Source organism: Schistocerca gregaria, chromosome X (genome assembly GCF_023897955.1).
Source record: "Schistocerca gregaria isolate iqSchGreg1 chromosome X, iqSchGreg1.2, whole genome shotgun sequence".
Classification (NCBI taxonomy): domain Eukaryota; kingdom Metazoa; phylum Arthropoda; class Insecta; order Orthoptera; family Acrididae; genus Schistocerca; species Schistocerca gregaria.
Window position 1 is genome coordinate 166,282,900 of NC_064931.1, and position 24,116 is coordinate 166,307,015.

The 24,116-nt window shown below is 41.6% G+C and overlaps 1 long non-coding RNA gene across 2 annotated transcripts in view; it reads left to right on the forward strand.

Annotated features, from left to right (window-relative positions):
- LOC126299261 (uncharacterized) overlaps nucleotides 1-24,116 on the forward strand; it is a 717,934-nt gene that overhangs the window by 527,903 nt on the left and 165,915 nt on the right. The window contains exon 3 of one of the 2 annotated variants that reach the window (XR_007552756.1): nucleotides 1,849-5,387. The exons of the other annotated variant lie outside the window; for it this stretch is intronic. This is a non-coding gene — a long non-coding RNA (uncharacterized LOC126299261). Of the gene's footprint in view, nucleotides 1-1,848; nucleotides 5,388-24,116 lie in introns of those variants that run through there. 2 annotated transcript variants of the gene reach the window in all.

The following is a 24,116-nucleotide window of genomic DNA, read 5'->3' on the forward strand; positions in this document are numbered from 1 at the left end:
CAAAATTCAGTTTTTTTGTATATCCTCACAATAATAGGCACTGAAGCTTTACATTTTCACTATTTAAGTTACAAAAATTACAATTAAAACTTAACTCATTCAATGAAACGCATAACTCATTCTTTTTACTAGTTCCTTCTACCACAAAGATTAGGCCGAATGATTTGTTTAAATAATGAAATTAATATAGTTTCACATACAATACTTTTGACAAACCTGGTAATTATTTTGGAATTAATTAAGTGCTGACTTTGCTAATATGTTTTTGAATAGAGCCAAATAGATACTTTAAGAATCTGAGTAGTTTTTCTCCCAAATGTTTATATTTACTACAGAATTTATATTTATTTATAAGTCAACAATAGAATCTGTCACAGAACATTTACTGATTTCACCCTGTAACAAAAATTTAACTAGGAATGGTCAAAATAAATTGGAAATTAATTACATATACAAAAGAAGGCACAAAATTAGACCTTGTGCTATATTCCTTAAGGCAGAGGGCCAGCATTTCTCTTTTATGGAAATGCAGATTATATTCATACATGTAAAGATAACTAGGTAAAAATTAAAATAAAAGAAATTTAAGGAGGCAGGTGGAAAAATAAGAGATGAAGTAAAGATATCCCAGCTTGCTTCGTCACAAATGCTTAAGGCCTTGAAGATGCACCTATAAAATGACTCTTGGTAAACACTAGCATCACTGTCCACAGCTGCCCATTTACATTGTGAATGCAACATGTTGTCAGATTAGCTGATTATATGCTTCGCCATTTGACAGCTTAATATTTGCTGAAATGCAGCAGTTTTCACTTCATAGGTGCTTCATTGGCAATGGAGTGGTGTACTCTACACAGAAAATTCATGTTACTAATCAGTACATACTTAATTCTTTTCTAATTTGACATACGGTGATGTTATTCTACTTATGTTTGTTCTTTCCACTCATTCAGTGTATCTTTGATTTATTTTCAGGAACGCATCGCAAATTCGGTAGTACCACAACAGAATGACTACAGGAGCGAAATGTACACCTCGCCACTCTAAATTGAGGCCCAGCTCATCGCCAGACTGCAGAAGGTCTCTGTGAAATAGGATACCGTAGACCATATCCAAGCTCTTATGATGTGTGATGGTTATAGAAACATCCGCCAGATTGTCAGAAGCTATTAACGTTGCTGACTGGGCTGAGGATGCTGTTTTGATCAAGACTGACCCACATCTCATTTTGGACAATCCCTACACCTCCCCATACTTGTACTCCAAATGCTCCACAAAAAACTGAGGCTTCATCGTGATGAAAGACTGCCCATCAGCTCTCGAACATACAAGATACGATGGTGAATAAATTCCACTGCCATCCTTAGCCTGATGTTCCTTCCATGGTGTGGCCAAGGAGGGGTACGATTTGGGGTTGCACTTCTGTGCGTTGAATTGAACTTGTGATTGCTTAGAGACTGCTAGTGTTTCACCACCACCAACAAGAGATGATGGACTACGCTTCATTGCGTGTCATTCTCCCTTATGCCACCCACTCAGACCAGGGGCACAACCCACAGGTGCCACCTAGCCACAGCAAAGGCCACCTGGCAGGGCGGACATTGCTGGGCGTCCTGATGCACCAGTAGGCTTGGGTATCTACCCCTTGGCATAGGTGGGGATTTAATGGCACAGGCATTAGCAGAACGATCCCTGTGTGGTCAGGGGCCTACAACCAACACGGTACATGGCGCCCCCACCACAACGGACTGGCTACCGTGCTGGATATCAGGTGCAAAGAAATCCATGGTCATCGTCGACACAGAAAGTGACAAAGCACAATGCATGGTGGAAAACACATCCAGGAAGGTGTCCTCGCCCAAGAGATGGGGAATGAGCGGGACTGAGATGCGACAATGAGGAAGTGGGCTAAAGATTTCAATGCACGATGGACATTTTGCACCATGTAAGGCTCCCTTCCCCAATTGGCTTGATCTTCGGGAAAATTTGAAGAATGGTGTTCAAAACCATACAGGGGACCGTAACATAAAGACCGAAACATGGGAAACTCCTTTTAATTGCCTCTTATGACAGACAGGAATACCTCTGGCCTATTCTTATCCCCGGACGTGCAGGGCAATAACCATCAGTGATTTCACCATACAGGCAAAGCAAAGATGACTGATGTGAATCTACTACTTACTATCTAAACATTTTGGGGATGACTGGAAGAGCATAGGAGATTTAGATTTCTGTGTGAACTTCGTATTGTAACGGGCAGTAAGGAAGAGGTTTGTACATCAGCTTGTTCTTGCTTGAAAGGAGCGTGACGACCTTACCAAATATGGTAGACTATATCTGCTAGAAAGAACTCGGGGGAGGGGGAATGGGACTAAGTCTACAACACCTGTGATGTTTCTAATGGGTCTCATACCTGGTACCTCACACGTTTCAAATTCTCGTTACAGAGATAATGTTAGGATAACATATTTCTTTGTTTATTTTAGATGAAAATATGGTCTTCCAGAACTTACAGTTTCTGTTCACTTTATACCATGAAGTGAAAGAAGTCATGGGATACCTCTTAATATATTGTCAGACCACCTTCTGCCTGACGTAGTGCAGCAACTTTATGTGGCATGGATTCAGCAAGTCATTAGAAGTTTGCTGCAGGAATATTGAGCCATGCTGCCTCTACAGCCACCTATTATTCTAAAAGTGTTGCTGGTGCAAGATTTTGTGCACAAACTGACCTTTTAATTTTGTACCATAAATGCTTGATGGGATTCATGTCAAGTGATTAAGGTGGCCAAATCATTTGCTCAAATTGTGTAGAATATTCTTCAAACCAATCATGAACAATTGTGGTGTGGTGATATGGTCAATTGTCATCCACAGAAATGAAGTCCATAAATGGTTGCAAATGGCCTGCAAGTAGCTGAACATAACCATTTCATCAACCATTGGTTCAGCTGGACCAGAGGATCCAGTCCAGTCTATGTAAACTCAGTCCACACCGTTATGGAGCCACAAACTTCTTGCACAGTGCCTTGTTGATAACTATGGTCCGTGGCTTAATGGGGTCTGCATCACACTATAATCCTACCTTCAGCTCTTAGCAACTGAAACAGGGACTCATCTGACCTGGATAAAGTTTTTCAGTCATCTAGGGTCCAATCAGTATGGTCATGAGCCTAGGCGAGGCACTGGAGTCTATATCGTGCTGTTAGCAAAGGCACTCCTATCTGTTGTCTCCTACCTTAGCCCATTAACACCAAATTTCACCAAGCTGTCCTAACGGATACATTCATCATGTCCCACAACAATTTCTGCAGTTATTTCCTGCAGTGCTGTTTGTCTGTAAACACTGACAATTCTATGCCGCATTTGTCAAGACTGTACACCGAGTTCCTTTAATTCTTTGTTCTTATATTCCTCCCTCATTCTTTCTTCCTCTAGCCTACTAACAGCTTGTCTAATTAAGAAAGAAAATGTATGCACTGAGATACTGGAACCTCCAATAACATGACGACTGCCATGAGGTCATAGCAGAGCCTCACCCCTAACACTGTGTGCCTGGTTTGGCCTGGTGGTGAAACATGTGTCACTATGCATGTGGCAGTCAACATGTTACAGTCACATACACTATTAAGACTTCTTTTCATTTCTTCCCCTCCTCTCCCCTCTCCACCTCTAAGGAACTATACATCTCTTAGCAGAAGTTCCTTAACATTTTTCCTCATCCTTGCCACTTATTCTGATTTTCTTCCTAACATGTATGGCAGTGAAATGGATGATCTTGAAACCTCCACCAGCAATAAAAATTTATTCACATTGCGAGAAAAAATAAAACAACAGTTTACAATGCTTGCACTTCAAGATGACAATCACTTGAAATGATGTCATGTAGCTGGCCACACATCGCATGTCTTAAAGAAGTTGGACTTCACATCTTGCAAGACTGGCACTGAACTTCAATTAATTTTCTCCTGAATTGGTCCTTCAGTTCCTGGGTGGCGTTTGGTGGGTCCACTGGAAGATCTGAGATGCTAGGAAATGTCCCCACTGTTGGAGATCAGATGACCAGGAAAGATGTTCTGTAGCATGTTAATGGAATGCTGCAAGGTATGGTCTTGTTGGAAGAATGTCTCTAAAGTTACAGTAAGATCAGGAAGTAGTCACATTAGGGTGTGTTTCACTATGTGAACATAATGTTTTGTGTTCATGGTTCTGGCATTAGCACAGTTGTCTTAGAAAAAAAAAAGCACCCAACAATTCCAAATATTAATATACTGCACCACATCACCACTTTATGACTGAAGTTGTGTTTCATGAAGCATTTCAGGATTTTCACATGATCAGTCGCTAAAGTTTTCCTTGTCAGCAAAGCCGGACACCTCATCATTCATGGTCAGATTGTTGCACAGATGTGTGTGGTTGTTCATGAACCCCAAAAACTTCTGGTGAAAGAATAGTATTTTCAGGAGCTCATTTGCATCAGTTTCTTGCACTATCTGAATTTTGTATAGGTAGTTTTGAAGTTATTTGTGCTATATTCACCACAGACTGCAATCTGTTACATCAAGTTTCAGCACATGCCTTTGTGCAGAATGCCTGGAATTTCGGCTGAAGGCTCCTTCCGTTCTTGCAACATTCTCTATTGTACACATCCATTTTGCACTTCCATCCTTCTTTTGCACCTCATCACCCATTTCCTCAAAGTTTTGTTCCTTTACTTTAATAGCATGTGCTGATGGGACAGGGGCAGGCCTTGCGAGTTTGTAATGAGTACAAAAAACACACTGCATAGCTGCTTAGTTGTCATTTTTGTAAATCACCTTCGTGGCAACAACACATTGCTCACTGGCCCATGATTTCATCTGCACTGAACATAAATATCAGGGTCAGTGGCATCACTCCTGTTTTGTGATTCCTACTTCCAGTGTTGCCAAATCTCTCATTTCACTGCCACACCTGTTGTTTGTTATTTTACCTTTCATATCCAAAGCTAAAGAACCCATGCATGTGCATATGAAATTGATAATTGCAGTAAGTAATCTTCAGTGGTTTCAATTGTAGTTTTCATGTTCATGTTTTATTGATATTCCTGATGCACACTTAATTGTAAGATCATAATGCAATGGACAATATGGAGATATTACTATACCTGAAAAATAAACTTACTTTCCTACTTCCTTACTACTTTATTTTCCAAGAGGCTTAGGTACTGCCTCATATTAATTTTACAAGCAGTTAGCAAAGTTTGTGTTAAATGTTATCAAACCGTGCTTTTTTCCAAAGATTGTAGCCAGTGGATTATACGCTCAGCAATATTGCAACTTATTTGTACCCTCTGCATAGGACATTACATTACTATGAAATAAACACAAGTGACCATGCTCAACTTACATTACTCTTCCTTCTTCTCTGACTTTTGAACTATGAAAATGAAATGTGCATATGGCATATTTTTCAGTAACAATTTCATGAATTAGTGATAGTGAGATTTGCAGAACTTTCATAGCATTTCAGGGAGTTTGTCAGTTGCTGACTCTGCTGGTAATCAAATCCAGGCCCCTTAAATGACATTTAGCCACACCGACCACTAAACTATGAAGGTGGGAGTGAACTATGAAATGCAGTTACAAAAAGTTCGTAATTGAAGAATCAAAAATTTCAGTCATGTTATTAAAATAATTAAATAGATATCACTTTTGATTATAGATCTTCACAGTTATTAATTTACGAGGTATGTCCACAAAGCAAGTTCCATTTGGTTATGTAAAACAAACGTGCACAGACACAGAAAAAATATTTCTTGTAAAAATCTACATCTGTTAAACTACTTTTTTACATAGCTTCTAAAATTTTGTAGACACTTGTCATACCGTGGCACAAGTTTTTGTATGCCTTCTTCATAGAAGGTTGCCACCTGTGCATTCAACCATTTGGTAACATGTTCTTTTAGCTTGTCATTATCATTGAAGTGTTGACCACCAAGGACAGATTTTAGGTGTAAGAAGAGAACTAGGAGCAAGGTCCAGGTTCTACAGAAGATGATCAAATGCACCCCAGTGAAATACCCATAAGAGCTGTGAGGTTGGGCATTATTGTGGAAATAAAACTTTTTTCACAGTAATCCTTGGCGCTTGTTCTGTATTGCACGGCACAATTTCTTGATGGTCTCTCAGTAACCATGTGCATTGATTTCATACCACGGGGCCAATCAATCAACAAAATGCCTTTTCTGTCCCAAAAAATGGTGCACATGACTTTTAGAGGTGTCACGATTTGCTTAGGCTTAACCTTTGTTGCGGTGAAGTGTGCCTCCATTCCATTGATTGCTGTTTTGTTTACTCAAGTGTCATCCACCATGACTACCCGAGAAAGAAAACCACCAATTTCTTCATTGTAGTGTGTCAAAAATGAAGTGCACTGCCCATCCGTTGTTTTTTGTGTTGTTCAGTAAGAAATATGGGTACCTAACATGAGCAGTTTCCGAAATTTCCATTTTTCAGCAACAATTTCATGAATTAGTGATAGTGAAATTTGCAGAACTTTCATAGCAAGAGCACTAAGTGTAAACTTATGGTTGTGCTTAATGTTCTCTTCAATTGTGTGACCCAGTTCATCAGTAAACACAGACGGGCATTCACTCCATACTTTATCACGTCCTTCATTAAACAGTCTGACCCATCTTCTAACCATTGAATCACTCATAGCATTTTGTCCATAAACCTCACAGATTTGCCAATCAATTTCCTTTGGTTTAAATTTCTTTACATTTAGAAAATGAATCTCAGATCCAATTTCACACGCAATGGCATTTTCTATTACGGCTGACATGATAAAGAAGCACTACAAAGCACATGTCGGCAGTAGCGATTTGAAAATGGCTTACATGTCTTCTCATTGAGTCAGAGTAACTGCCGTGCATGCTCGGAACTGCGATCGTAGCGCTGCCACAGATAGAAATAGAAACGGAACTTACTTTGTGGACTACCATCGTATTATTCAGTGTGGTCATTTACAGATACAGAATGGATGAAATTATCGTTACTAGACTTTTGAAAGTATCTTTCTGATTTGCCTGAAACAACTCTGTATCTTTGTAGTAATTCTACTTTTTTAATCAAAATAAGGATATGTGATTCTTGGATTATCTTAGAAGAGAATCATTTACAATAAGCACTGTAACTACACACACCTCAAATGGAGGATCATTACTACAGTAGCACCAGCAATGCCTGAATGATAAATTCTGATTTAAAGACACTGTAGTTTGGTAACTATTCCCATTTAATTTCATTCTTTGGTCTGGCCAGCATTCGTGAAGAACATATTTCTGTCAGTCTAATGTGATGGTTTATAGTTTTAAATGAATGATATGGTAGTTACATCCCACAAACAACATTGTGGTGTACATACAGAAGAGAAAAAGCAAGGTTAATAGCATTGGGGGGAGATTAAAATTGTGCTTCTTTGGAAACAGCTCATACAAAACAATGCCAGTTTTTAAATTTGTCATAAAACACACTTTTTAAACTAAATATAGCATTACGTGGTTCTTTTTGTGGCTGTGAGGAAGTACATGAACAATGAGTATTATACAACTTTTTTTTAACAATGGTACAGTTTTAAGAAAATCTGCACAAAAAAGAAATATTTTATGTACATCATCTTCCTAGCCAAGCATGTTACTCATATTCACTATCCATAGGAACTGCTGAAAACATTTGAAGTTCAGTCCACAGATTATTTCTCGCTGATAAGTTCGGCAATATTTACAGTTAACAGTGACTCAAATAGCTTTTTATGGATTTAAAATTTTTATTCAGTCATAGTCAGAGGAACAATTCAAGTCAATCATTTTTTTTTTTCACTGAAAGACCAAACACTACATTGACCGAATCACAAACAAGATCACGTGTCACTCAAGTTTGTCATTGGACCCCTAAATCACATTTAACCTGTTCTCCTGGACATTACACTTTTTGAAGGCTGATGGAGCTTCTGGATGGTAAACAAGCAGTGGTTTAATTTTCAAATTGCCGCTTGCAATGGCACAGTACAGCAATGTGAGATGGTCTTTCATTGGCTTGTGATCTGGCAATGCATCTCCCCTGCTGTTATAAAGATATGATTCAGCAAATTTTCCCAGAACACACCTATCTCGTCACAATTAAAAACTTGTTGCAGCAGTTAACTCTCAGAACATTCGAGCATCTTGAAGTTGCTGATGGAGTTGTCTGCTGCCTTTGTGTCATAGTCCTCAAAATGTCTTCCAGGAATGGCATCCTTTAATGGCGAATGACAAGATCAGCTCGTTGCAACATATCAGGTGTGACAGCCATGGATGGTCTCCCCAACTGCTGGAAATCTTGGACCTCCACCGAACTACCTTTTGATGACCTCACCCTCCGTGCCCAGCGACAAAATGTACTTCTGTCGACAGCAAATGCTCCATTGACTTTGAACAAGCATTTGTGAATATTCCCCACAATTTCTTTCTTTGCAGTCATAAATTCAATGACGGCACGTGCTTGTAGCGTACATCACCTACAGACGCCATTTTGAACCTGTCCTGCAGCTACGCTATCTGTCGAAGGTGATGGAAACTCACTCTCTCAGGAGACTTGAAATAATACATAAGTAACATTTTGTATGCGTGGTATTGTTCTCGGGCGAGAGAAAAATACGGTTCATTACTTTCTGGGCAACCCTCATAATTGATGCACACCGATTGCACACTATGTTATCAAAAGTATCCGGACATCCCCAAAAAGATACGTTTTTCATGTTAGGTGCATTGTGCTGCCACCTACTACCAGGTACTCCATATCAGCGATCTCAGTAGTCATTAGACATCGTGAGAGAGAAGGATGGGGCACTCTGTGGAACTCACGGACAATGAACATGGTCAGGTGATTAGGTGTCACTTGCTTCATAACTTTGTCCGTGAGATTTCCACACTCCTAAACATCCCTAGGTCCACTGTTTCCGATGTGATAGTGAAATGAAAACGTGAAGGGACACACGCAGAACAAAAGCATACAGGCCGACCTTGTCTGTTGACTGACAGAGACCATCGACAGTTGTAATAGGCAGACATCTATGCAGACCAGTACACAGGAATTCCAAAACTGCATCAGGACCCACTGCACGTACTATGACAGTTAGGCGGGAGGTGCAAAAACTTGGATTTCATGGTTGAGTGGCTGCTCATAAGCCGCACATCATGCTGGTAAATGCCAAATAACGCCTCAGTTGGTGTAAGGAGCATAAACATTGGACGACTGAACAGTGGAAAAATGTTGCGTGGAGTGACAAATTACGATACTCATTGTGGTGATCTGATGGCAGGGTGTGGGTTTGGCAGATGCCTGGTGAACGTCATCGGCCAGTGTGTGAAGTGCCAACGGCAAAATTCGGAGGTGGTGGTGTTATGGTGTGTCATGTTTTTCATGGAGGGGTTTCCACCCCTTATTGTTTTGCGAGGCACTATCACAGCACAGGCCTACATTGATGTTTTAAGCAACTTCTAGCCCCCTTCTGTTTAAGAGCAATTCGGGGATGGCGATTGCATCTTTCAACATTATCTAGCACCTGTTCATAATGCATGGCCTGTGGTGGAGTGGTTAAACGACAATAACATCCCTGAAATTGACTGGCCTTCACAGAGTCCTGACCTGAATCCTATAGAACACCTTTGGGATGTTTTGGAATGGCGACTTTGTGCCAGGTCTTACCAACCGACATTAATACCTCTCCTCAGTGCAAACACACTGTGAAGAATAGGCTGTCATTCCCCAAGAAACCTTCCAGCAGCTGACTGAACATATGCCTGTGAGAGTGGAAGCTGTCGACAAGGCCAATTCCACTATTACCGATGGAGGACGCCACAAACTTGTGATTTTCAGCCAGCTGTCCAGATACTTTTGATCACATAGTGTACATGGGTGCAAAATCAGCAATGCTCACACCACATTCACGTTTTTCAATGATTTTACACTCACATGTGGGGTTACTGTTTTGGTGTCCTAGGTAGAGGTCATCATTATCTCTGAATTTTTGGACACTGCGTCTTTCATTTTTATGGCTTACAATGCATAACCACATGTGGAACAACAAGGTGTTCTGCTGGGCTTAAACCCATAGAGCATGGATAGTATGCAGCATCAGTTGTCAATTGCACTGGTGGAGGAATGGAACGATTTTCATACGCCCAAGCGATCATGTAAGTACCCTTATTCCTCCACATTTCTGTCGCATTTGCCTCAGTTTTACGTATTTTCCATTAATTTTCGTAATTTTGCCAGGTTTCCCATAACGCAATTTACCCAATTACTCAAGTTCCAGACCACCACTCTCGACGACCTGTCACTACAGCAAAAAGTTTCATTGTGTAAATCTCGTTATGCTATCAGCCAATGACACTGCAGCATGATCCTCATTTTCTGTATCACTGCTAAACCATACCCTCCATTACTTTGCGAGTGCTATATACACGTGGAAATATCCCAAACCTTGTTACGCTTCCTACATCACACTAGGCTAATACTGTTATTTAATGTGGGAAATAGTCATTAGTAGAGAGATGGTGCAAAAGCTTCTATCCTTAGCCAAAACACTGCTTACATTCTGTAAGATTTTATTGCGATTTCCTATCTCTCCTTACGTTATTGAGAGTCACAAAGTATACTTGCACTCATAGGATAAAGTTTGAGACTGAAAGATATCACCTCTGATAATTACCATCACACCAAAAGAATTATATCCATAGCAGCACTCTGCCCTCCATATGGAAATGAGCTGCCCCTCGATTGAACCTGTCCGCTAATTATTCTGGGAAAAAAACTCTAGATGCTCTCTCTATGCATCTTGTAACTGTTCCTTGGTCTTTAACCAACCTTCCCTGCAACATTGTCACCAACTTAATTTGAACTGATCGGAAGTATGAGCGCACTATACCCACTACATTCGATACCTTGTTAAAGAAAGGAATGAACTGAGTTCCACATAATCAATATATTTCGATATTGTGCTTTCAGAAAGAGCATAACACGACTTCCAAACTTGCACAACCGACTGATACTAGCGATACAGACCAGTATTCACATTCCACTGCTGTAGCTGCTGTTTTGTGAAGACTGTTTGATACCAATCTTACATCACTCATCCAATTACACACAATCTCTCTAGATGCATCCATGCTGAGGAGGTTAGCACCCTTTATCGGTGTGTAGCGAATACGTGCCTGATATATTTGACACTGTTGCGGTGATATAAGAGATGATTAAGAAGAAGAAACGTATGGTTTATGCATGATGGAACTCCAGGAGGAAGGCGTTTGATCATGAACACACACTCGTAAGACTACACGATTCAACACTTAAACATGCTATAATGTAAAAGCAATGTGGTTTCCAATATGTTAGTCACATGGAATGCGATGCTATTAATACTCCAGTGGAGTAAATATATGTCCAACACCTGACATATATTCACCCTCTAAGATTTCTATCCTACTTAATATGGTGAGAAGCTTTAAGATGATAAAACTATTACCTTCTACACCAAGGGGAAAAAATTGATTCTTTGTGAAACATGCACTATATAGCTTTCTGGAGGTGTACAGCACACACTGTTCATGTCCGAACATGGTTCAAAAATTATTCTTTGCTTGTATCAGTCATAAAAAATGACTGTCAGCAATGGAAAATTCATTAAACTACATCTTATGAGGAAAAAGACAAATGCATAGCAGTGGTGTTTGACATGTCAGATTACACCAATGCTGCAGTAACTATGAGAACAGAACACAATCTCTTCCAAACTCAATAACTGTGAAGCAAATGTACACTCAGGTATTACTATACCTCACAAACTCTTGACTCTATGTTCAAGATGTGGTTGGGGAATGGAGTGCTTTGCATACATCTTCATTTGTTTAGAGGGGGATGCTGAAATAGGTTTTCCATCGGTTTGGTAGACATCGTTCATCGCACATGCGTTGGAAGTGCTACGCTGGCTGTGATATGGAGGGGTTTCCTGTTAATGATCGCAGGTACATAGCTCTCTAAATCACATGTAGAACATGCAAATATATGTGAGATGACTGAAAGTTATACCACCCAACTGATACGCTATGAGAAAACATCGGGAAAAAATGGTTGAAAGTGCTATACATGACCTGCCACAACTTCTCACTGTCTCTAGAATGCCTCATCAGTCTACAATTAAATCATAATTCATTACAGCCCCTCTCAGATAATTAATCCACCTACTTTCTATCATCTTTCAACACAGATCGATGTCAATTTAGACGCAGACGGTTTTCTTTTCTAGTAGTGCAGTGAACTTGAATATATCTCTATTATATCAGTAGACATACTGCAGAATGTTGTTAAAAAGCATTCTGGAAATGTTCTGAAAGGTATCTGATAGCTGACACCACATGATTGTCAGTGGTAACTGCCGTCTGCTTCACACCTCCTGTGCAGCAAGCAACGTAAACTTAATTATTAACTGTGTTTTTCTTACTTGTCACTTCTTTTTCCATGTGCTTTTGCTTTTAGGAAACTTTAATTTTGAAGCACTAGTAATAGTGTTCCATAGATTTTGTGTTTGTTTTGAATACAATCCAGAGACTGTTAGTGCTTAGTCTCATTGTTTCCAACAAGAAGTGTCTAGTAACCACAGTTTAGTCAGCTATTAGCCACCTTTACTGAATTAGCAGTCTAGTTCAAAATTGATTACTTAACTCTCTACAGTAAATTGTTGATTTCTTAGGCTGGACAGGATGTGTGACTGCTGTGTACGGATGCAGGAGGAGCTGGCCACCGTTCGCGAACAGCTGAACGTGCTGATGGCCACAGTCAGCCGTCTTCAGGCTGCTGCCTCGGAATGTAGGGGCAGTGGGGAGTCTGATGCATCGCATGGTACACCTCAGGTGTTACATGCTTCACCCACAGTCCCTGCTGTCGAGACATCTTCGCGGGTACCGGGCACAGCTGGGCCACCCCCTCTCCAAGGGGAGCAGTGCGTTCAACGGTGTTCGTGTCACACGAGGCGGAGGGTCAATGTGGAGGCTGGCCGTGTGGCATCCCCTGCTCTGCCTGTGAGTGGACATGTATCCGCCCCTTCAGCAAGGTCCTAGCAGGCACATGGGGGGAGGGGTTTATTAGTGATTGTGAGTTCCAATGTTAGGCGGGTGATGGATCCCCTTAGGGAAGTAGCAGAAAGGTCGAGGAAAAAGCCAGTGTTCGCTGTGCGTGCCATGGGGTCTCATCCGACACCCGGCCGTCTGGGTTCAGAGGTCATCCTCAGTTCATGCTGACAGTTGGTGGAGTTGGTGAAGGCGGCCGCCTGGATCGCAGGGTGGAAACTGAGCTACTAATTTTTAATGTCATTCCCAGAACCAATGACAGACCTCTGGTTTGGAGCTGAGTGGGAGGCTTAAGCCAGAGGCTCAGATGATTCTGTAGAGATCTGGGATGCAAAATTTCTCGACCTCTGCTATCAGGTGGAGAAATGCAGGGTCCCCCTGAATAGGTCAGGCATGCACTACACCCAGGAAGCGGCTACAAGGTAGCGGAGTACGTGTGGAGTGTGTATGTAGGTTTTTTGGGTTAGAGAATTCCCTCCCTTGGACCAACAAGACGCCTCCTAGGACGCGACAAGGTAGCAGTAGGCAAAACGCAACAGTGAATGACAATATTAGTGTGGTAATAGTAAACTGCAAGAGCGTCTATAGAAAGGTCCTACAACTGCTCTCATTAATACACAGTCACAATGCCCACATAGTACTAGGAACGGAAAGTTGGCTAAAACGACATGTAAACAGTAATGAAATTCTAAAGTCAGATTGGGATGTATACTTCAGAGACAGGCTGGACAGTAAAGGGGGAGGTGTGTTTATAGTGATAAAAAGGACAATAGTATTGAAGGAAATTGACGGAGATCTGAAATGTGAAATAATTTGGGTGATGGTCACGGTTGAAGCAGGCTCAAACATGGTAATTGGATGTCTCTATATGTCCCCTGGCTCAATAGCTGTTGTGGCAGAACACCTGCAGGAAAATCTGGAATATATTTCTAGTAGATTTCTCGACCATGCTATAGTTTTGGGTGGAGATTTTAATTTACCATATATAGACTGGGAGACTCAAACGTTTATAATCGGTGGCAGGGACAAAGAATCCAATTTTTTTAAGTGCATTATCTGAAAGCTACCTTGAGCAGTTAAACAGAGAACCAACTCGTGGCGATAACATATTAGACCTTCTGGTGACAAAGAGACCCAAATTATTTGAAACAGTTAACGCAGAACAGGGAATCAGCGATCATAAAGCTGTTACATCATTGGTGATTTCAGAAATAGAAATATTAAAAAAAAGGTAGGTAGATTTTTTTGTTTAGCAAAAGTGAAAAAAAGCAGATTTCAGAATACTGGACGGCTCAACACAAAAGTTTTATCTCAAGTACAAATAGTGTTGAGGATTAGTGGACAACGTTCAAAACCATCGTACAATATGCTTTCGATGAGTATGTGCCAAGCAAGATCGTAAGAGATGGAAAAGAGCCACCGTGGTACAACAACCAAGTTAGAAAACTGCTGCAGAAGCAAAGGGAACTTAACAGCAAACATAAACATAGCCAAATCCTTACAGACAAACAAAAATTACACGAAGCGAAATGTAGTGTGAGGAGGGCTATGCGTGTCGCGTTCAACGAATTCGAAAGTAAAGTTCTATGTACTGACTCGACAGAAAATCCTAAGAAATTTTGGTCTTATGTCAAAGCGGTAGGTGAATCAAAACAAAATGTGCAGACACTCTGTGACCAAAATGGCGTTTGATACAGTTCCCTACAGGCGTTTGATGAACAAAGTAAGAGAATATGGACTATCAGACCAATTGTGTGATTGGATTGAAGAGTTCCTAGGTAACAGAATGCAGCATGCCATTCTCAATGGAAAGAAATCGTCTGAAGTAAGAGTGACTTCAGGTGTGCCACATGGGAGAGTCGTAGGACCATTACTATTCACAATATAGGTAAATGACCATGTGGATAACATCGGAAGTTCACCGATGCTTTTTGCCGATAATGCTGTAGTATATCGAGAGGTTGTAAGAACTAAGAATTGTACTGAAATTCAGCAACGAATTGACGCATGGTGCAGGGAATGGCAATTGAATCTCAATGTAGACAAGTGTAATGTGCTCCAAATACACAGAAAGAAGGATCCTTTATCATTTAGCTACAATATAACAGGTCTGCAACTGGAAGCAGTTAATTCCGTAAATTATCTGGGAGTAGGCATTAGGAGTGATTTAAAATGGAATGACAAATAAAAGTAATTGTCGGTAAATCAGATGCCAGACTGAGATTTGTTGGAAGAATCCTAAGGAAATGCAGTCCGAAAACAAAGGTAGTAGGTTACAGTACACTTGTTCGCCCACTGCTTGGATACTGTTCATTGGTGTGGGATCCATACCAGATAGGGTTGATAGAAGAGATAGAGAAGATCCAACAGAGAGCGTCACGATTCATTACAGGATCATTTAGTAATTGCGAAAGTGTTACGGAGATGATAGATAAACTCCAGTGGAAGACTCTGCAAGAGAGATGCTCAGTAGCTTGGTATGGGTTTTTGTTGAAGTTTCGAGAACATACCTTCACCGAGAAGTCAAGCAGTGTATTGATCCCGCCTACATATATATCATGAACAGACCATTAGGATAAAAGCAGAGAGATTAGAGCCCACACAGACGCACACCACCAATTTTTCTTGCCACGAACAATACGAGACTGGAATAGAAGGGAGAACCAATAGAGGTACTCAAGGTACCCTCTACCACACACCGTCACGTGGCTTGCGGAGTATGGATGTAGATGTAGATGTAGATGGTGGAGAGTACAGAGGAGCACATTGTAAATACTATTTGTTAGAGTTAAAAACACTTAAACAGTCATAAACATCGCCAAACACACGATCCATTCTATAGTTGTATATTGCAGTCCACAAGCTGGTTACAAAATGCTCTTCAGCTAAGGAGGACATAAAGTTTATTGTGGTCACATGTCACATGTTTTCTGCGACCTTACAGAGGCATTTGATTCTGTGAATCACTCCATGCTGCTTCATAAACTAGACAAATATGGCATCAGGCAAAATGCTCTGCAGTGGCTCAGGCCTTTTCTGACAAACAGGTAGCAATTGCTAATCATAACAACTAACACCATGGGGGTACATTATCACAATGAGTCCATCAAGGCTCAATCTTAGGGCCAATATTGTTTCTCTTTTACATAAATGATTTACCTCTTAATATCAGTCATGTTTGCTGATGGTAGTTCAGTACTCCTTGAAAAACAAAATGTGGGAGAAATTCAGATGGTGTTATAAACACACTAAACAACCTAGATACATGGTTTCAAGGAAATGGACTTAAACGTAGCTTTTCAAAGACCTTATTTACACAATTTAGAAGCAACCAATAAAAAATCAGTGACTTCAGTATTGTTTACAAAAATCAAGTTATGGTAGAAGCTCAGTCCATTAAATGCTTGGAAATAAACTTGGACAAAAATCTAAGCTGGCAAGCAACATATAGATTATTTAACTCCAAAATTAAACAGCCTTGCCTTTGCAATGGTATAACAGATATAAGCTGCAGAAAAGTGCTGTACCATAGTTACTTTGAATCTGTAATTAGAAATAATTTAATTTTGGGGGGAAACTCAAGCTACATGTCATGAATCCTGCTACTTCAAAAAAGATTTGTTAGAAAAATTCGTGCTGCCCTTCCAAGAACATCCTGCCACCAATTATTCAGGAACCTAAAAATATTACCTTTCTCTGCATTGTACATATTTGTAATTATCATTCTTTTACATAGTAAACCTGAGCTGACAGAAGAAAACCATTTTAAACATACATACAACACTAGACACAAAGAAAATTCCATGCTTTCACATCACTTAAAACTCTACCAATGGACACCTTAGTACATGGCAATGAAAATTTACAATAAACTCAAGGGTAGAGATGTACTGAGCATGGACATAGGTTCACTGAAGAAAAAACTATATGATATCCTATTGGAAAAATGCTACTATTCAATTGAGGAATTTATGAACAATGAAATTGTCTGTAACTGTTTAATATTATAGCACTGTGTATAATATCATATACATATATAGAAAGATAATGTACTGTTACATCATAAGAAAAACAATTTTATATAATTACTATGGCCATCATTTGAACAGTGTGACTGTTTCATATTATAGAATTGTGTATAATATTGTACACATATATAAAGATAATGTACTGTCACACCATAAGAAAAACAACTTAATAATATTACTGTGGCCAATATCAACCAGTAATGGTAAAAATAGCGTTATGTAATTATGTATATCATGAGGCTAAATTTGACATATATTCTGTACAGCATGACCGGATGATCTGTAAATGTATGTTATGAGATGAATACAAACTATCACATAGCCCTTAAAAAAACCCTTGAGCACTTCACAAATACCCCTGCTACCTGAGTAGCTGCTTCCTTTGTGTAATACACCCGTGACCTGTCTAGAGGAGTCCTATGACTCTCCACCCAATAATGTAGCTCCAGAAATCTGCACCCAAGATCATCACAGAGCCAAAGATAATGGTTAAGACACTCCACTCATCTCCATACCAAAGGAACCCAACCACCTCTGGAAACAATGCTGCAAATTGGCATCTCTGGTTGCACCCCACAGGTGAGGCCAGCAGGCTAATCCACTTCCATGAGCCACTGGCATGATTTGAGAATAGGCTTGTGGTGGCCACACCATTCAAAACCGTGAAGGGCTGAACTATGGCTCAGACTACACAGGTAAGCGATGCCCGGCATTCACGAGTGCAGCTATACCATTATACCGAGTTTTAGCATCGATGTGTCCCACACCAGATCGAGTGAACGCGACTGCATCGTCAACGCGTCCTAAATGGAGTTGCCCATTTAGCGGTGCACATTCTTCCATTGGCAATGCCTTTCATCCTTCAAAAACATCACGGTGCCTCCGGTCGCGCCAGGAGCTGACCTTTTGGTGACACGGCTTTTGTCTGTCACTCCACATGGTCGCACCAAGGCTCATCACTGGAGTGTACACCCTCCTGGATTGGTGATCAAGCTGTACCGCTAGCACAACACACCTGTATGCACGGACATTAATGATGAATGATATTTGTTACTTATTTTAAAACTAGTGAATAATAAATGTGTCACGCCCAAAAACTGCCCTAGTTGTTTCTGTCACCAAGCCTCTCCCTTGAACACAGTGCGTGGGCATGGCAATACAGCTGGTTCACTGCACGTCATGACTGTAAGCAGTGATACCACATGTCCCCACTTCACCGGTGACCCCGACGTGATCCAAGGCTCAAAACACGTGGGGACGAACGTTCGTCGGTACAAGTGATGTGGAACCATGAGTAAGTTGGTGCTTACACACCTGCACCTGAACAGTGCTCCTTAGTGATAAACTTTTTTTGTGCACCAACCCTTTTTTTTGTATTGTTTTTGTGCGCATATGTTTGGTTCGCGAGCTGTCTAGTGTTATTCTTTTTTGTGTGATTTTTTTAGTCGTGTTATTTTGTGTGCTTTGCTCTTTAGTGAGGATTCGACTCTGAGCTAAGATAGTGACATTAGAAGAGTTGCAAAAGACTGTTGAAGACCCGCTCACATGCAACAAGGGCCTGGAGAGTGAGCTACAAGCATGGACTACACGTGCGGACGACGCACAGCTGCAGACAGCCAAGGAAACTTTTGTTGTGCAAATCCCCACCACATCCACACCTCCTACGATCACCGGAACGCCAACAAGCATTGGTTGTGTGTTGATCGGGCTGCCTCCCTTTTGGGCGCACGATCCTATAATGTGGTTCAGCCAAGTGGAGGCAGTCTTTATGAGCAACCACATAACCTGCAACCTCGCAAAATTTGGACGCGTAGTGAACCAGCTCGACCAGAATTACGTGGCCTAAGTGTGGGATGCCCCGCTGATGCAGTCATCATACACACGGCTCAAGGAAAAACACAATGTAGATCAAGGTCTACGCCGCCCATTCTCGTGGACATTTACTGTGCCCAATGTCAATGAGCCAATCCTGGGTGAGGACTTTCTCGGCCACTACAGGCTACTAGATGATATAACAAATGGCCAGCTCATCGACGTGACAACAAATTGAAAGATAGCGGGACGGCTCTGGCAGGCCGCATTCTACAGTGTTAAACCTTTGAAGTGCCCCAGTCCTTACGGTGACATCCTTGAAACATTCCTCGACCTCACCTGCCCAGCCGGCACACCGTGAGACATTAAACATTGGACGGTGCACCACTTAATAACCACACCCGGACCACCCACATCGTGACGCCCACGTCTTCTCACACCTGTTAGACTTGCAGCAGCAAAGGCAGAGTTTGAGCCATGCTGCAGCAAGGCACCATTGGACCATAGAGCAGCCCATGGTCATCGGCGTCACATTTGATACCCAAAAAAGACAATTCGTGGCGCCCATGTGGGGACTACAACGCCCTTAATTTGCGAACAGTGTCGGACCGATACCCAGTCCCACACCTTTAAGACTTCAGTTATACTTTGGTGGGCTGCGCGGTGTTTAGCAAGATAGAGTGCGCAAAGGCATACACCCAAATTCTGATGGCACCCGAAGACATTGAAAAACCAGCTATTGTAACGCTCTTTGGGCTTTCCGAAAGCCTACTTCTGACCTTCGGTCTTTGGAATACTGCCCAGACTTGGATGGCGTCTTTCGAGTCTTGCCATTTTGTTTCGAGTACCTTGACGACATCTTGGTGTATTCCGAGACGTCCGAGTTCCACCGCCACCACCTAATGACCGTCTTTCAGTGCCTGAGTGAAGCTGACATCGTTATTAATGGAGCAAAATGCGAATGCAGTGTGACGGAAATCGAGTTCCTCGGACCTTTAATTACCCCCACTGGATCGACACAACTACCGGAGACAGTGCAAGCGATACTGGTTATGCCATGACTGCAGACACACAAAAATACGCCGTCACCTTGGCAAGTTGAACTTTTATCGCTGACACCTCCCCAACGCTGCTGCCGTGCAAGAGCCATTGACTAAGGCGTTACATGGTCCTACCTCAAAGGGAAAGACCCCTGTGAATTGGACAGACGCAATGGAGCAGAGCTACATGGATTCAAAGCGGAATCTCGCAGAAGCTTCGCTGCTCGCTCACCAGGTACATGACATGGTCTTAGCTGTAGTCGGCGACATCAGCCAGGCCGCCATCGGTACAGTGTTACAGCAGCACATCCGTGGGAGCCTCTCAGTTTTTTCTCTAAGAAGCTATACAAATCGCAACACACTTAGAGCGCTTATGACCGAGATTTGATGCGGTGTATGCAGCGATGAAATACTTCCATCCGTCTGTAGGAGCATGACAATTTGTCATTTTCACCGGCCACAAATTGATTACGCACGTGTTCCACAACAACCACACTAACTGTTCACCGCACCAACTCAAGCAATTAGAGTTCGTGTCGCAATTTACAACATACATCCGACACATTTCGGGGATAGAAAATACTTCAACGTTGATAATCCTGGGTGATTTTGTTGAAGAAGTACCACTCCCACATGACGCCATGGCACCCGCTCTGGCAGAACATATGCGCACTTACATGGCCAGCCTCTGAGCACATGCACCGATACAGCACGGTACCAGGAAGGTATTCGTGCACACTGACCTACAGTGCTGCACGCACATCATGTTGCGTACCAAAGCATTACATTCACCTCTCTGGCCGCCCTACTGCAGACCGCACCAAGTGATTGCTGATGTAACAAAACTCTCGTCATCAAGTGATACGGGAAGCCATCTACAGTATCAATCGACTGCGTCAAACTACCCTACGTCCTGCTCACTCCAGCAGCCATGCTTTTCTTTGACCCGGCAGAAGACCTGATCACAGACAATGCTCTCTCTGCTAACGGCCAGACAGAGCCCGCACCCATAGCCACCAGTGACACACAGCGGCAGCCTGCTGTCATCGCACCACCACATGCGCCTAACACCACCCGGCCCAGGCAGCTGGCATGGCTGCTCAGACCGCTCCCACCACAGGTGCACCGGTTGCCCACACCACAGCTGCCAGTGGACTACATCACGCGTGCCGGCCACCACCTCCAATTCAAACATCAGTGCTGCATCACCAACGCGTCACGCCACCCACAACAGAAAGCACGCGCCCGAGCCGCTGAACGCCGTCAGAATCTGCCGTCCACGTTCTGCCGTCCGCTGTAGAGACCCAGTCTCCAGCTTCCCATGCCTTCGGCTGGTAACCCCAGTCAAGACCCAGACAATGCCTCCTGTGTCTGTCGCAGCTCCTGGACCCTCGTTTACATACCTTTGCCTCTGCCACATTGGGCATTGAAGCCGTATTGGCATCCGTGCCAGTTTACCGATTCGCTTCACCGTCAAGCTCCAGACATCGTGCTCTGCAACGCCCGGCTTGTCTGTATCAGCTCCTGGATCTGCCTTCAAGGCATGATAGTACCGTACTCACGCATATTCTCCAGACCTCCATTGTCTCGAATGTTAAGGTCAGTTCGAGTGATCTGCTGTGTTTCCAAGACTGAGTCACACGGCGAACTTGTGCATCATGTGAACACTTGAACCTGTCACTATCAGTACCACTCTCAGCAATGTAAATAGCGAACTTTTTCTGTACCTCTTGTGGACACCCGACATTGTTATTAAGAAGTCAGTTCCTTAGAGATGTCACACCAAATTACTTGCATAGTGAGACCTAGTGCATTGGGTGGTTTGGCAATTATTTCATTTAACACATAAAAAAGGATCTTCTTCTTCTGTAGCTGCAAATTTTGTAGTATAAATAACTGTCTTATATATTTCTACTTCAGTCATCAACATACATTTTAATCACTCTAGCAACAATAAAGTCACCTTTCTGCACTGTTTCAACATTTTCATCAACACTTATGTACAAGTTAGCATCAGATGAATCAGTGTATTGGACATGATCAGAGTCTTCAGAGCTACTGCTCCTTTCTGCCAGCATTTGGCATACTTAATTTAATTTATGCTTATTTGGCAATAGCTTTGCTCTTCTGTCTTTTGCTGCTGCCTCTGTCCATTGTTTAACTGTTGTACTGTTAAGGACCGTTTATTTTCCTTTCCTTCTATGTCTCATTGTTTTCCTTGCACCAGCCTTAGTACATGGCCAAACTTATAATGTATGTGTAATTTCTGTAAACTTGTCTTCTTGCTGGTGTCCAAGATTCTGAACATTGTCATCTGCAGATGTACTTGCATGTTCTCCCAGTGAATAATTTGTTATTTGTTGTCAGACTGGGAAAGGTCTGCCCAGTATTTAAGACGATAAATAATTTTGGGCATAAAATACTTGATAACTGATACGTTTGATACTACTAACACTAAAGCCTTTCCAAGTGTCAGGAAGTGCTACACCAACAAGGGCTGTGTTATATAGGGTATTTTTCTTGGGCACTACAATGTGTTTCTTTGAAATTACTCATTAGAAGTCAACATAAAGTTGAATTTCCAGGCAATTTCTGACAGCAAGCAAATGAAACTGCATGAAAAATGGTTTTTACTTGAACATGCAAACTTTACATTTATGTAATTTATTACTTGTTTTGCAACTGTCTGGAGTTAACTGAACCAATCAACTAAACAACAAATTTTACTGGTACAGTTAACCCCACCTTCACTTTATCAGCAATCTTCAACTTGAAGGGAAAATGACTCCATGCACAGCTCATATTTCATGGAGTACCATAAAGCACTAAACACTTAATATAACTCAAAAAAGTAAAACTGTAGGAGATATTGTTAAATGCAAAAATAAATTACTCTTACCAGTGGATTTCAGTTTTTTATCTATATCTGCAAATGTAGCTAACACAAGTTCAGTTGTCTGTATGAAAGTTCATCTTTTCCATGCATGTGTGCCATATTATAAGTCTTTCAGGCAAAATTAAAGAAGATCGCAGTAATAATAACTTTGCATAAACTAAATTTTAGTGAGAACAAAGTGTGTCATAGACTTGCTCTTCAGATATGAGGAAACTAAAGCGATTATTTGAATACATTTTTCTCTGCTATGTGGTACAGAGTAATGTCTTGTCATTAATATAGGTGGTTGCTGTTGAGAATTATGCAGGAGAGTCATTTTTTGTGTATAAAGACAAGCAGTATGAAGTATCAATGTATTATGTAATTGAGAAGTATATTAAAATGAACTGATGAAATATAAAGTGAATATGAAATGGCAGACTGAATGAAGTGCTTTGAAGTATACAGGGTGATACAATAAGGTATGGCCAAACTTTCAGGAAACATTCCTCACACACATAGAAAGAAAATATGTTATGTGTTCATGTTTCCATGTAAGAGCCCATTTTATTACTTCTCTTCAAATCACATTAATCATGGAATGGAAACACACAGCAACAGAATGAACCAGTGTGACTTCAAACACTTTGTTACAGGTAATGTTCAAAATTTGCTCCGTTAGCGAGGATACATGCATCCACCCTCCATCGCATGGAATCCCTGATGCAGCCCTGGAGAATGGCGTATTGTATCACAGCCGTCGACAATACGAGCACAACATTTGGCACCAGAGTTGCGTAGACAAGAGCTTTCAAATGCCCCCATATATGAAAGTCAAGAGGGTTGAGGACAGGAGAGCGTGGAGGCCATTGAATTGGTCCGCCTCTATCAATCCATCAGTCACCGAATCTCTTGTTGAGAAGCGTACAAACACTTCGACTAATATGTGCAGCAGCTCCATTGTGCATGAACCACATGTTGTGTCGTACTTGTAAAGGCACATGTTCTAGCAGCACAGGTAGAGTATCCCGTATGAAATCATGATAACGTGCTCCATTGAGTGTAGGTGGAAGAACATGGGTGCCAATCAAGATATCACCAACAATGCCTGCCCAAACGTTCACAGCAAATCTGTGTTGATGACGTGATTCCACAATTGTGTGTGGATTCTTGTCAGCCGACAAATTTACAATTTGATCACGTTGGAATGAAGC